General features: G+C 48.5%; 1 long non-coding RNA gene across 6 annotated transcripts in view; it reads left to right on the forward strand.

Moving 5' to 3' along the window:
- Window positions 1–14,946, forward strand: part of LOC116948701 (uncharacterized) — an 80,736-nt gene extending 65,790 nt beyond the window's left edge. The window contains exons 2-7 of one of the 6 annotated variants that reach the window (XR_012945935.1): window positions 4,764–4,929; window positions 5,080–5,136; window positions 8,984–9,050; window positions 9,348–9,415; window positions 9,753–9,919; window positions 10,861–14,946. This is a non-coding gene — a long non-coding RNA (uncharacterized LOC116948701). Of the gene's footprint in view, window positions 1–4,763; window positions 4,930–5,079; window positions 5,137–8,983; window positions 9,055–9,347; window positions 9,416–9,752; window positions 9,920–10,860 lie in introns of all 6 variants that reach the window. The other 5 variants (XR_012945934.1, XR_004403830.2, XR_004403833.2 and 2 more) reach the window with 5 other exon arrangements.
- The last annotated feature ends 569 nt before the right edge of the window (window positions 14,947–15,515 follow it).

The following is a 15,515-nucleotide window of genomic DNA, read 5'->3' on the forward strand; positions in this document are numbered from 1 at the left end:
TAACGTTTGGATTAAGGAGATGGGACTGTGCGGTTCGCGTGTGAGTGGGGCGGGCGGGCGCGCGCCCCCTCCAAATATTTAACAATGCCGCCTGTGCGTGCACACACACACACAGAGAGAGAGAGAGTCTCTGCTTAAATTCCAGTCGGCTTCGCGAGATTAACAAACTGTCAAATCTGTAAATTACATTTAACTTTTCCCAAAAAAAAAAAATTCGTGGGCGGCGCACTATATTATGCCGCGCACGTCAAGGGACACCTTAAAAGGGCACTTCATTATCGCCGTACACTTCACAGGCATCGGACACAAGGAAATGATTTACCCAATGCGCTCCGGTGATATTTTCTGTATTGGATCCCCCCCCAACCCCCCCCCCCCCTTCTGTCTGTGTCAAATCGAGAAGAAAAAAAACATCGCCCGTCAGTTTTTTCTGATTGATAAACGTGGCAGCACCAGCGTTCACAAAAAAAGAGAATGGGGAGGAGAGAGTCCGACAGAAAAGAGCAAGGGGGGTGGGGGGGGGTGCACACACACAAAAAGTAGTTTTGAGTGGAGAAAATAAAAAATAAATCTGTCCGCAGCGATTTGTAATGGTTGGCGGTGCTCTCGCTGACACTGAGTAAGTGGGCAGCGGTGGCCGGGGTCCCGAAGGGGGGCGAGACACGAGGGGTTAAGGGGATGTGATGAGGGCGGCTAGCAGGGGAAGGGCTCTGTCAATCGGACGAGGGAGCTCATCGATGAGTCCGCTGTCAATGCAGCCTCGTCCATCGAGACGCCGCTCCACTGACACAAGTCCACCCGGGATGCGTGGCCGGCCCCTCCACTCACCCTCTGCATCGCTCCCGTTGGATCAAAATCACTGTTCATTATCATCAGTCATGATCAATCTACTGCTGGCTGAAAAGCCCCCCCCCCCCCCCCCACACAAAAAAAATTCCATCGGTCTTGCAACGCAACAATCCATCGATCCTTAACGTAAGCGTCCATTTTAGAGCTTCATCTCCGCAGTTGTCCACCACCCTCTGGGATGGGGCAGGCGGCCTCCTCCCGGTTGCCACTCGTTCGTTAGCGGTGACCACCGGCCACCATCCCTTTCTGCGGTGTCCTTTTCCAGGCCACGTCTCTCTCCACTCAACGTGACCTCTCGAACCTGCGCGTACGTTCTCTCAAGGTGCCACCGCCATAAGCACATTCAACACCGATCCACCACCTCCCCCGCCAACCCGCTCCCTTCTGGCGTTCTAAAATCGCTTTTTTTAATTATCATCGTCAGCAGCAGCCATGAGCAATCCACTGCTGGATGAAGCCCCTCCCCAAGCTGCCACCACCTGTTGTGTATGTATGTTGGACTTCTTTCGCACCCGCCGTAGCCTATCGGAGGTGCTGCGATGGAGACTCGACGTTAGCTATTAATTTACATATATTCAGTGAGTTTGTCCTCTGCATTGTTTATCTCTCTATCTCTGTACACGTTGCCCTCCACTCACTTGGCTGTACCCTCCTATCTCCTTAACCCCCTTCGCGCCCCCTCCTCCCCCCCTGTGTTTTCTCTAAAAGCTCTGTAAATATTTCCGCTTGTCAGTCGCCTGCTAATCTATCGAGCGGTGGCTCTCGCAGGACAAGGGGGGGAGGGGGGGTCCGTGGGGGAGGGGCGGGGGGAGGGACATTGCGAGGTGACCCCCTCTACCCACACTTACCCCGAACCGCCTCGTCTCCAAGCCGCATCACCCTCCCGGCATCTTCGCGGTCTAGGAGAGAAGATCAAATATAAAAATTATCATCCTGTGGTTAAAATAAGCAGTGCAGGCATTAATCCAGGGCACATTCCTAACCCCGCAAGGCTCCTCGCGCGTGACTTTTAATTACCTTTGATGCTGTTTGTCGGTCCTTTTATGTTAAATGATAATTCTGCGGAGCAATCATCAAATTCGTGTGCTTCAGGAAATCTGCATACGGAGAACCTTTTCAAAGCAAATGGAACAGCATTTGGTCTTTTGTGTCGCGGTTGCTATTATTGTGTGGGGTATTCCCCCCCCCCCCCTCGCTCTGTATTTGTGTCCTCAAGGAATTCGGGACCTCAAGAGGTGTGCCCGCTTCTTGGCTCTGATTAAATATTTTACAGATTGTATTGTTGCGTTAAAAGCTTAAGCAAAATCCGCTTAATTCTGAAATTGCAAAGATGTGCATAGACGCGCGTGATTAAACCTTCTCGCAAAGGACTCGACGATTTATCGAGGCGATATAAATTATCCCAGTTTCGAAATAACTTCGCTCCATTATTACCCTGGTATAGAGTCGGGGATAACTTTTGAGGGGAATCTAAACACTTCCCAAGGGCCCTACATTAATAACAAAGCACACACATGCAATGTTATTTTGTCTGGTACAGTAAATATCAATAAAACACCAGTTTTCGAGAGTCTCAAGAGGAATGGTGATACCCCCCCCCGCCTCTCCCTCCATTGGATCTGCCATTGCGAGTGAGTGACGTGATACTGATTTTCGAAGTAAACATTTAAATATCAGGATTATATTTGAAATTTCAGGTAAAATTGAGTTTTTTTCGGATTGCTCCACAATGTATGATGTCTGAGAAAATGGCGTCGCTTATATGACGTCACTTTTACAAAATCGGTGGCACGTGGCAGTTTGGTGATATCACTTTTGTGAGCATGAAGACGCATTCAAGTTGACGACAAATATTAAGATAACGAAATTGTTCTTAGAGATCTCAACATTTTAATGAGAAACAAAGCTCATTCCTTGTTACGCGTGTGTGTGTACAGTCTGTAATTAACCTAGGTAACTTTGACTGTCGTGCACTGCACTAACCCAGTGCTGCACGTGACTTTTTAACTTTGTACTTGCGTGCGATGATTTTGCTCCTTTAGTCATACCATGTACCCTTAAGTCAGCACAGGAAGGTCTTGAACTTGTTTTACAGTATCTGCACCCGTAGACTTTTTCCATCTGATGTACCGGGCATGAACAAGGGAGGAAAAAAATGTTTTATTAGCATCTTTTACATTAACCAGGAATGAAATCTCTAGCTTTATAGCCGCCCTCGGGCACAAGAAAGTATTAACTTTATTAAAAGCTGCGTGGACGCCCGCCACCTTATTATGGCCGATTTAAATGTAAAAACGTGCCGAAGGACCTAAAGTGCCGTTGCTATCGCGCATAAAATATTTTTTTCTTATGTTCACTGCCCGGAGGTGGGATTGGAGGAGGAGAACGGGGTGGGGTGGTGGCGAGTGGCTCGGGGTTTTAGGCTACATTTTTGAAATTGGGATTCTACACAATTTGGCATTAACCCGATGCTGCTGCTGCTGCCTGCAGAAGATGCTGCTGCTGCTGCTGCTGTACAGAAAATTACGTCAGGTTCCCGGCTACCGACTTAAAATCTACGCGGTCTCCGCGATGCTGGGGGGGGGGGGGGGGGTGTGGGGGAAGCCTATGGCAAGAAAAGGCAAAAAAAAACAACCCTCAGCGCCGGTGGCTGTCATTTTTCTGCCGCTACATTCTGCGTAAGCGGCCGCGTGATGGATTGTGCCGGCCCATCCGCTTTGCGAGGTTTTATTGCCATTTTCCAAGTGGCTCTCCTGCCCAGCCTCAAGCCTCCCAATCCACCTTCCACCCGCCTCCATCATCCACCACCTTGCAACCTCCCTCCCTCCCCCCAAGCACCCCGTCCCCCACCACCCAACCTCAGCGACTCTCTCGTCCAAAAATGTCTGAGCTCCCCCACCACATACAAGACCTCGCCACTCCCCCCACCCCCCTCTCCACACACCTCTCCCACTCCGTGGTAAAGCTCCCCACCTACTCGCCCATCGCTCTTTGTCCATCTCCCACAGATTGATGGGCCGGGCTTCCTGACAAATGGTTGCCAAGAGGTGGGGAAAGTATTAAGATGCTGATGAGGAGAGGGCAGGGGCGATTCCTGCAAAGACATCCATCATAGCGCTCCCAAAAGTCACGACGGTATATAATTGAATGTGTCACAGTAGCGCAGAGGGCAGATTAATGTGGCAAAGTGGAGGCTTAAAGCTTTTTTTTTCCTGGGCACTCTTCCCTTCAAGCGCGCAAGTCCTTGCCTCTGATGCCGCTGCCACCTTTTTTTATTTGTCCGATGCCAGCAACACTTGGATCGTGGCTGTGCCAGTCGGCAAAAAGGAAGGTGTGACAGGAGCTGAAACGCAACAATAGATCGCCAGTTTTTGTTGTTGTTCCGTTTTTAGATGTTGTTACTGTTGCTCGCGCTGCAATTTTATTTCTTTACAAACACGGGAACGACACTTCGGTGACGCGATTCATTGTTGCGTCTTCATTTGAATGACCAATTTTATTGTGTTAATTAGCGGCCTCCAGTGGTTGGAGGGGGTTACCTGAACACAACATGTATAACATTTAAAAAACATTATTACGTTCTATTTGATGCATGTGATATGAGCTTAATAATCAATATTCATTGATGAATTGATACATCATTGCACCTCGTGTCCGTGTAGCTTGTACACAGCATGTACAACAATTATTGTATACACGGGAAGCGTTACATTGTATGGTTCATTGTGCAGTGATTTTCTAGGCTTTAGCTGAATTCCACCAAAAGCTATGGGACTTATTTTCTATTTCCGATACTGCTCGGAATTTGATTAATCTTTTATTAATATTTAGAGTCAAATCTCGTTTTGCTAAACAATTTGCACACAATTCCTGTACTTGTGTTGTGCTCTTTATGCTGTAATATTTCTATCCAGGTCTCCCTTGAAAATAAGACGTTTCATCTGAATGGGCCCCCTCAAAGGACAACAACAACAATTGGAACCTATCCAAGCCCCTCCCCCACCCCCCAGGTCAATTCATTCACGTTGTAGCAATGTGTCGTCAACAACAACACCAACACTTGAGGAGATGGTCAGCTAGGTGCGATTATTTGGACCACCAATTCGGGCGGCATACAGAATTAATACGACATTGTTGTGTTGATGACCAGCGTCCACCGAGAGCTGACAAGCATTTGACATGAACATTAATTCTACACACTGCTTAATTTACCCACTCAATATGTTCCAGGACCGCTGGTGGACTGGAGTGGGTACGTGACTGCGAGCCACAGCCACAAAGCGAGAGGTAGGTGGTTTATCAGCCGTGGAAGCATTTTCAAGAATTGCCGACTTGGTCAGAACCGACTGAAATTAAGCCCTGACCCGACATTGACGAGGCTCCTCCTACACGCACACAGTTTTACTTGGCGATAGTTCGTGTAGTTTTGCTATCCCTCCATTGAAGGCCTGCTAGCCGTGAGATCGCTTCAGGAAAGAGAGAGAGAGAGTTCATCGTCGTCTCGCTGGCCCTCCGTTGAAGGAGTGCGGACTACAGTGGCCGGTTCTACGTCTGTGGCTTCTCGCTGAGAGAAAGGGTGCGTGCCGTGGGCCCCCAGGCTTCGGGGTGGCGCCTTCACGCGGCGTGACGCGCACTTTAAAGGTCGTAATCTCGACGAAGCTCCGCGTTTCATTAGCAAACGCACTCACGCCGCAAGTGAATTTTAACGCATCTGCCGCCCGAGAGAAAGAGAGAGAGCGCGCGAGAGAGTGAGAGACACGCTGCCGTTTTTTTTCGTCTTATTCTGCACAAGGTCGGCGAGCATCGGGTCGCTTTGGAAGGGGATTCGGAGTGGGGGGGGGGGGCTCGATCGATGAGACGGGGCACACGTGGCTGTTCCGGCTGAAAGGTCGTGCCCCGTTCGGGGTCTCGCCGAGAGGTGATGGTAGCAGCTGCTTCTTAACCTCCCACTGCCCCCCCCCCCTACATAAATCAATTTGTGTTCCCAGTCTTTATTGGCTTGGGTTAGATTCAGTAAATATTACGATTGTAGTAATGTAGCGTTGCACGGCCATCCTCACGGATGCACAGATGAGGTGGCCAGGAGATGGAAGTGCATTACCGGATTCTTTAAACTATCTGTGCAGAGCTTTAAGTGTTATGCCTTTTGTATTTGTGGTGGCATTCTTGGGATTCTCTTTTCGTTCCCACTTGAAGCCAAAACACTCAATGCAATTGGCCAAATATCCCAGTGCGGGACATGCATGTAGTTGCCACGGTGGCGAGATGTTAACTCCCTCGCCTGGTATGCAGGAAGTCGTCGTGGGTTTAGTTTCGACCCTGACCTCTGTATATTTAGAGTTTGCATGTTCTCCCCGTGGTCGCGTGGATTTTTCTCCGGGTCCTCCAGTTTTCCCCTCCATTTGGAATCAACATCGTGCTTTTATAGTATTTTGCTGCTATACACTTCCACTTGATGATGAGCCACTTCGTCGAGCTATTATTTGTGCTTGAGCTACATGGCTCAGTGGGCCTTACTCGGTAAAATAATAAAACAAAGCATGCGAGTCGTGATACTCGTTGAGGTTTTTGGGAGTGCATTATTTTCATGCAATAGATTAAAAAATATTTGCTTGCGAAGTAAGTTAACTTATTTTCGAATGGCGCAATACACTGTTACGTTTATGTTGAAGCTTTCCGAAAACATTAGAATTTTATTTCCAAAATATAAAACGCCGAACGAATTGAATGGCTTGTGCGAGAGCGCGGGTGAGCGTAACAAATGAGAGTCGGTGTCACGGTTGCCGAGGGAGATTAGGGGGGGGGGGCATTATTCCGGGTGGGCTACGTGGATTTTGTATGGGGGTAGAGTTGTGTGGGTGCTGTGAACTCCTAGTTCCCGAGTCAAAAGTCTTGGCCATGGCCCAACGTGAGTGGCGCGTGACATCGGTGCGGGTTCCCGTGGGCTTCCTCATTCACCGACCTCCATGAGTAGCACGGTCTGTGGAAGGCCTTCATCCAGCAGTGGATTGACACTCGACTCTGGATTGACGATATCATTATTATTATTTGTCCATATCGGTTTAGCATCATCAATTAAGTTACGTTAAGATGATACACAGTACGCTTGTGGAGTATTTTTGAGAAGCCAGCTATTTGTGGGGAGTGTTATCCCCCCCCCCCCCCCCTCATAAGCTTGGGTTTTTTTCCCGCGCTGAGGTTTTTCCCCACGCGAAACAAAAATAATTTAAAATAGCCAGACATCCCTATCAGGAATTATTCCGATTTGAAAAAGTCTGAGATTTATTTGAGACTTTCTTGCATAAATATATACAGCATCAATCTGAGCGGTGAGTATATTTACAGTAAATATACGTGTGCTTTTAAAATCAAGATTAAAATATAATTAATTTCACTAGCCTGCAACCTGCTTAACGATGTATGCTAATAAAGACATGTCCACCCATATAACCCACACTGACTGTTGGCGAGCACCTATTAAGGTCGGCATGCCGCTCAAGAGGGGTTGGAGTGGCAAGCACCACGCCTGGCCACCGCCACCTCCCAAGGGCGCTGATGTTTACACACCGCACCAGCTACCCATTTAGGTCTGAGTTGACCTCTGAGAGGCTCAAGTATCACTCGCCACTGATATTTTAGCCGTGGCCGGGGATCGAACGCAGTCTTCGCGAGTTCGTAACACGGTTCGCTAAACCATTGCGTCACCGCTCCCCACAGACGGTCAACTCGCACACACCTTGCTGAGATTTGGAAGCTCACATTAGGGCAAGGCATGGGTTAAATTCAAAGCCGCACCGGACGATCATCCGGGATTTACTCAAGCAGCTAATTGTGCAGGATACTTATAGATAAAATTTATTTATTTAGAAATTTAAATCAATTTAACATTTAGCGGACGGGTTGGCCTTGTTAGAGAACGGAGCTGGGTTTTCCGGGGGGAGTGGTTGTGCGAATCCGGATGTAAAAAAGAAATGAAACGACTTTAAGCGCGAATCCGCGGCTCCGTTACTCCACCGACGGAGCGCATCTCACCGGGGAGTTTTGGTCGGCAGCCGTCACTTCGAATCGTCACCACATGGCAAAGTGAACTTCCCCGTGGCAACCAACCTCTCTTTTAGCCGATCTCTGCTCTGAGAAGGTTCATTTGGCCACTGTTTGAACGTTGGTTCATTTTCGTAGACGCTTCTGTGATGGCGCGCAGTACGCGATTATCAGGGGGAGCGACGATTCTATCCCCGTCGGCAAATTCAGTTAATTATCGCTGCTCGCAAGCGTGTAGCTAAACACAGCTGTAATGGAGGAACACACCTCTGCAGATGGGCACACCCACCTGTATGAAGGTGGCCACCTGTATGGATAGACACACCTGGAATGGAGGAACACACCTGTATGGTAAACACACGTATTAAGGATCACAACTATATCGATGCGACATCTGCATCAAGAGAAACCCAGTATGCTGTTCGCTTTCACTAACCCGTCCACACTGACCATTATGGTGAAGTGTGGTCAAAGTAACTTTCACGGTCAACATGGCATGGGGATGCCCTCATCCAGCATCGGATTGACAAAAGGCTATATATGTCACGTGCACCAAGGTCTCGGCGAACTTGAAATATATTTGAAGAGCGTTTTGCTAACAATGGTTATGCCAATACATCGCAGTGTGTGCGGTTGTGTTTTTATTTACACATTACAAAAAAAAACCGCACAACTGCTGAAGCAGCAGTAGCTGCTGCTGCATACAGGGTGATATGTGGCAGGCCTGACCCTGGGGCTTAGCGAAATGACACCGAGGGCGAAGCACATTCCGGGGACGACTTAAATGTCATGCGCATCAGGCCACGAGCGTCGGGAGGCGCCGAGGAAAAACGCGCCTGCGTTTGGAGCTCCCGGTAGCGCACGGCAAAAGCATCGCACCCTCGTTCCCAGCAGAAGCAGCAGCAGCAGCCACTGGCGTCGCTCCATCCAAGTTAAATAAAGGACACTGACCGACTCACTTGGCTGGAGACAAAATCGAAACTGGACAATTTTATTAACAAAGACAAAGTCCTTGCCACGTGGTGGGGGGGTGCAAGGGTTGAAATGGAACCCCTCGATCCAATGTGTTCCCCCTCCTCCACTCTCTCCATAGCCCGGTGTCTGGGTGCTCTGCAGCCCACGGGCCCTGGTGCAGTTGCACCGCCTGCACACCCTAGCGAGTAGGTGCGCTGCTGTGTATATACATACATACATACACCCGGTACTTTGGATACATCGATACTACGATTCCGCATACAATTACCGGTCCGAAATATTGCTATCCGTTAAATTGTATATGGAAGCTGTTACCACGAATACAGCTCTGAATTACGATGATATTTCGGGTTAGATCGGCAGAGGTGTAATTTTAGCTGGAGTAAACAAAAAGCACATACACCTGTTTGCAATGACACGCCTATTTCGAGAAACACACCTGTACGATTAACACCTGCATGTTGGAACGCACCCCGATATAGATCGTGAATCGATTTCGGGCGGATTCCTTCATGCGGCTCGCATTCAGCAATCCACGCTGAGCGTCGCGGTGAGTAAACTAATTGTGAATGTGTCGTCTGTATTGCAAAATATTGTTGTATTGTCGCTCGCCTAATGTTTTAGGATATGGTATTTGCCGATAACATATTAGTGAATGACAAACACGAAAATGTAAGATGTAAATAATTCGTTATATGTAAGCATGCATTTCCCTGCAAACACGACTTAACGTTAAACCGAAGCTGTTGTAGCAGTTGAATTCATTTATTGGTTTGTATCTGACAGCACGTGCGTTGATAAGTACCATATAGATGTATTTAAATGTGCAGTGATTATTAGACGTACTGGCCGTGAATGCAGCTGACATTTAAGTGACATCATCACAGGCTTTCCCTCGCATTCGAGGATGATTGTCTTCCATAGACAAAGTTGGATTATCTGCGGGTCCGAAGTTGGCTCAAGAGGACCGATCTGGGATCCACAGAATTCTGCGGCAGCTCGTGTACATTTGTCGAGAAGGAGGACGCGGGAGTGTTGGCGTGGAACTGCATTCGTAAGTCGGTGCTGCAGCGTTGCTGCTTCCGCCGTTCCCGCTTTTCCTCCGGCTGTTTCGGCTGTTGAGTTTCAAAATTTTATTTGACGCTTTCGTGACTGCAGGAATTGCTCTTTGGGTTTTCGGTAAAGTCACGCGGACATAAGAAACAATAAAATTACATAATAGCATACTACATAATAGCATGCGACGTTTCGATTGCAACGCAAGCAATCGTCATCAGGCACAGAAGAGCTAAATTTAGATGTCTTATATATGTGTCTGCGATCTGTATTCTATCACTCCCTTAAGTTTAGCAATCCTTAGAGGAACGTATTCAGCCAGGTAGAGTGACTGTTATGTTGGCCGGCTATCTACGCTGTATTGTTTTATATTCCTCTCTGTGTCTCTGCGTCTTCTCTCTCTACTTGTATGTCTGTCTTTGTGTCTCCGTATGTCTTATCTCTCAAATTTCACACTTAACTTATAATTTAGCAATCTTTGAAATAACGTAATCAACCAGACCATGCGTCAATTGTGTTTTGACCGACCCTCTGTGTTGCATTATATTGTTTCCAAATTTTACTAAATCTTGTTCGATTTAGTGTGCTTCTCCATCTCTCTTTGTCTCCCCTACATGCTAAGGCCTCGGCACAGAGACCCTGTCTCTCTGTGTCCCATACGTGTGACTCTCTTTGTGTCTCTGTGTTAACTCCCTCTACTTAGGTGTCTGTATATATGTCTACGGTTCTGTGTTTCCTCTCTCTCTTAAATTTAGCTCTTCTGTGCCTGATGATGATTGCTTGCGTTGCAATCGAAACGTCGTATGCTATTATGTAGTATGCTATTATGCAATTTTATTATTTCTTATTTCTACGTGACTTTACCGAAAAACCAAAGAGTAGAGTTTCAAAATATTTAGATCCTTGAAATAGACTCTGTGTGTGTGTGTGTGTCTGCAGCTGAGGTGATCCTGGGCCAAGAGTCACCCATGAGTTGGTGTCGATGGAGGACTTCTTCGTGTTGGCCTTGAGGACGACATCCTTGAAGCGCCATCTCTGCCCGCCCCTTGAAGGCACACCCCGAATCATCTTGGAGTTGGAAGGCTTTGCTGCTTCGGGAGTCTGGAGTTGGACATAGAGACGACATGGCCGGCCCAGCGAAGCTGATGTCGAACGATCGTGGCCTCAATGCTCGTGGTGTTTGTTTGCGAGAGGACGCTGATGTTTGTAGTGCGTCTGTCTTCCCACCTAATTTTAAGGATTTTCCGCAGGCAGCGTTGATTGTACTTCTCTAGCGCTGTTGAGATTGTCTCCTGAATGCCATCTGCGTCTCGGCTCTGTACAGAAATGGCAGAGATGAAGTGGGCGTACACAGTGACCATACCGAAAGTACAGCAAAGCAAACAGTCTCAACAAAACCCTCTCTCATGGGCATGACATGCAGCACCGCAGTCGTGAGACATCGGGGTGATTGCCAGCTCTTGGGACGCGATATCGTCGTGACAACCCGAATAGCAGCTACGCTCACTGGCTGCTGCTGCTGCTGCTGCGCCTGCTTCTGTCACTGCAAGGGCATCTTCCGGTGACAGAGGTGACCGGCCTCTGTGCTGATGTTAGAAACATCGTACCGCCAGATTTAAAATGTTCCCCCCCCGTCCAGTACCCAATTAGTGCCGCTAAAGATGCTCGCGGTGGCAGATGAATGCCATTTTTTTTTGGGGGGGGGGGGGTTTCGAAGCGCGTCAGCCTCTTGTGGCTGGAGGCCGTCGGGTTTGCCCGCACCTTCGTTAATACGAAGGCCGTGAGAACCGAGAGCCGGGGGTTAACATGGGACGGGGGCAGATTTGCCGGTCGATGGAAGAGAGCGGGGGGGGGGGGGGGTGTTGGCTGTTTTGATGGAAATGTCTCAGTAGTTCCAGGACATTCCCCAAACACGTGGCGAGGGGGCGAGAGAGCGTTATATGGATTGGTGGTCACTTAATTTATGTCTCTGACGCACTAAAGCCATTCTTGACCCAGCACTCAGCTCTCGCTCTCCGTCTCGGGCTCTCTCGTTTTGTTTAATTAGCCAGAGAGCTGCGATTCTGCGGCCGTCTCGTGCTTGCCTCTGCACGCACGCACGAGTGAGTGAGCCAGTGTCTCTATTCACGCACGAGGAGCGGTAGTAGTGTAGTGCTTATCGCGCTGCGCTCCGAACACCCGACGACCCGAGTTCGATTCCCGCTCACGGCCAGCACCATTGACGATTATCTGAACCGGTCCTGGGCCTCCCCTAGGTCGACTCGGCCTCAAATTTGTACCTGGTGCGGTGTGTAAAAACATCGCCACTGGGGAGATAAAGGCGGTCGGGGGTGGTGCTGGCTGCCCCCACCCCCTCGTGTACCGTGCCGCCCTTCATAGGAGCTTGCTAACAGCGCTTGCCCCAACAGTCTGTTCAGGCTCTACGGGGGGAGTCTTTGTATACGCATGGGGAGCGGTAGTGTAGTTGTTATCGCGCTGCGCTCCGAACTCCCGGCCACCCGAGTTCAATTCTTGCTCAAGGCCGACACCAGTAACAATTATCTCCACCTGGACCTCATCTAGGTCAAAATGAGCCTAAAATGAGCACTGCACCTGGTGCGGTGTGTAAACACCGCCAGTGGGGAGACAAAGGCGGCCGGGCGCGGCGCTGGCCGGACCTCCCCCCCCCCCCCCACCAGCTGGTGTGCCGTTCCGGCCACAGCACTTCGTCCACCAAAAGTCTGTGAAGGCTCCACGGTGTATCATCTTTGTCGCGTGCGCCGAGGCACAAGAGGAGCCGCCTGCACACGACCCCGGAGTGTGTGGGGAATGGAAGCCCCCCAACTCCCCCCGCACCGCGAGCCACGCGAGCCACGCGTGCGGTGCCCGTGATGTGATGTGGCATTTGGATCACAGAAATTGCCGGTATCGATCAAACACCGCCTGTCTCGGCGAACACACACACACACACAACGTCCTTTGGAGAGAGAGAACTTTTCACGGATGGAAAATACTTTTTGTACCTTGTTTATCCTGCAAACACGTTGCCCTTTGTATGGTAATACGCCCGCTTAACATTTCTCACGGGAAGTTCACACAGCCAGTTACGACTTCTTTTTTTGACCATCGATTCCGCTCACACCCCCCCCCACCCCCCTTTTATACCTAATTAGCCAGTAACGCCTCACGTTACTAACGTGCATTCAGTATTAATAACGCATTAATTACAATCTCGAAGCAGGGCGAATGTTTTATTCACGTATCCTTAACGTGCTCATATATTAGTAACCGCTCGATAATGTATTCATAAGTGTTTTACAAGCTTCGCAGTGAAAACACTGCATGGAGTGTATTCACCGTTTAAGTGCGAGGATATTAACTTCAAGCCAAACAGTTGTTGTTGTTGCACTGCAGAACTCTCTAATTGAGGCTGCACATTGGCGACAAAAAAATAATCTACAAAAAATAGAAAATGTAACTTTAATTGTTGATAATACGCTGGAGTGGATTCGTGGGTGCACGTTGTTAATGCACAACACCGCGGACGCGCTCAACCCGGCGATGACCTAAGTTCGACCCCAGCCACGGCTCGCCGAAGTCGAGCAGGCCATGTGAACATGTACTGCCTCTGACCAAGCGCCCCCCCCCCCAACCCCCTCCTCTTCCCACTCACCAAACTGTACTGACCAGCATGGTGAAGTATGGCCAAACACAACCCCCCCTCTGCCCCCCCTCCCATGACTTACAAATCAGCAGATGTGGATTGACAAAGTGTTGGCATCTATTTTTGCTTAGCTCTAACGATCATTTTAAATAATGCAACATTGGCAATGATAGTGTTGTTTTGTGTGAACTCGAATTGTGAATATTTATTTAAATTGCGTGTTCATTTTATAATTAATTTTAATAATGACACGCTTTAAATATTTTCTTTACAGTAAAATGTAATTCCCACGACTCTGAGCAATGATGTAGCTCATCACTATTCATAGTCGAGAGCCAGTGATGTAAATTCCACAGCATGGTGGGGTTGAGTCTTTTTAGTTGACGCTGGGCCAATGCTGAGATAAGTGAAATCTTCTAACTTTAAAGAAACATGTTTTCCCTATGCAATTATCAGTGACCGGGCTGAATTTCCCTTTGTGTTTTAAGTTGGCTCAAAGGTCAGAGCACCGAGCCATGACTATTCAGATGCTGGATTTTGAATCTCGGCAGCCACCCACGATGAAAGCGACCTCTCAAGATGAGCGAGTTGATCGTCTCAGCCCATTCATACCGAAGACTGCACAACAGAGAGCATCATGCTACATTTGGTTCCGCACTTAATTTGGCTACATTTCCAGTTATCGGAATTAAAATGATCACTTTTTGACTTCCATGCGACAAACAACCTCGTAGCAGTGCGTGAGCAAATGCGCCCCCTCCTGGGTAACTGATGAAACAGCCACCCAAAAAGTTTCTTTTTTTACAGATGCCTTTTGAAAGAATCTCTTCAATGGGGGGGGGGGGGGTCATTATCTGACACACGCCGGGGGGTGCATTGCTCTCGTTGATCTTTCCGAATGGATGCTCCATCTCGTGACATGATGCGACAACAGCACACTTGGGAATTAAACCGGACTCATAATAAACCCCAAGCTGGGATCTCGTTTGCTTCTTACACCGTAACCCCTTGGACCCCCCCACCCCCACCCCCCACGCACTGCTCCTCAAACCCCTTGCCCCGTGGGGTGAAATAGGATCGATAAAAATTAATTTAATTTACGCCAGGGCCTTTGAAGAGGGGCCTCGTGAGTGACACCGCAGGCCCCGCAGCTGCGGATTAATCGCCACTTTTGTCCCCTACCCGATAGATTTAACCATTTGCAAGCGCCATTCACTGAATAATGGCAACATGATGGAAAAAAATGAAATGAAATATGATGAAGTTGAAGGCATTTAACAAAATTCCAGGGTACTGTTGTTTGACCTGGTTATTTCCATTACAGCTTGGTTTGTGTTTTAATCGAGCTTCTGTCCGTTTAATAAAGCCGAGTGGTCGCAAAATTGGTTGAGTGACTACATCACTGGCAGTGCCAATATTGTCGCTAATCGCACGCATGCCTCTGGTCCGCGTAGAAAATACTTTGCAAAGGACGCAAGGTGGTGTTTGTGAATTTCCAACAACGACAGCAACAAAATAAATTGCAATTGTAAATTATGATTTGACAACCTGCGTTGCGGTACAACGCCGCATATCTGCCCATCACATATCCACTCCGACAAAATTAATTAACCACCCGTTCGCAGTGCAGAGTGCTTGTGCATGTCCACAAATCTGATCTATGCAACAAATTCGCCTCTAACTCAGCCACCAGGCAGCCCTGTATGCGACGTAGTCTCAGCTATTTATCCAGCAATGCCTTGGCTGAATTCTCTGGCCGATTCCTTTTGTCGGTATTTGTTATTTCTCCTCCATGTAGTAGAAAACGCAAAGTGCCCGGAGAAAATCCAGGCATGCGAGGGGAGAACACTCGAACGCGGAACTTGCGGTGAAATTTAATTGAATTGCTTAATTGAAAATTCGCGTCTCGATTTGCATAATTGGCTTGGAGCAGGGGAGGCAAGCCGTTAAT

Source organism: Petromyzon marinus, chromosome 34 (assembly GCF_048934315.1).
Source record: "Petromyzon marinus isolate PM22_M1 ecotype Great Lakes invasive population chromosome 34, UKy_Petmar_22M1.pri1.0, whole genome shotgun sequence".
NCBI lineage: Eukaryota > Metazoa > Chordata > Hyperoartia > Petromyzontiformes > Petromyzontidae > Petromyzon > Petromyzon marinus.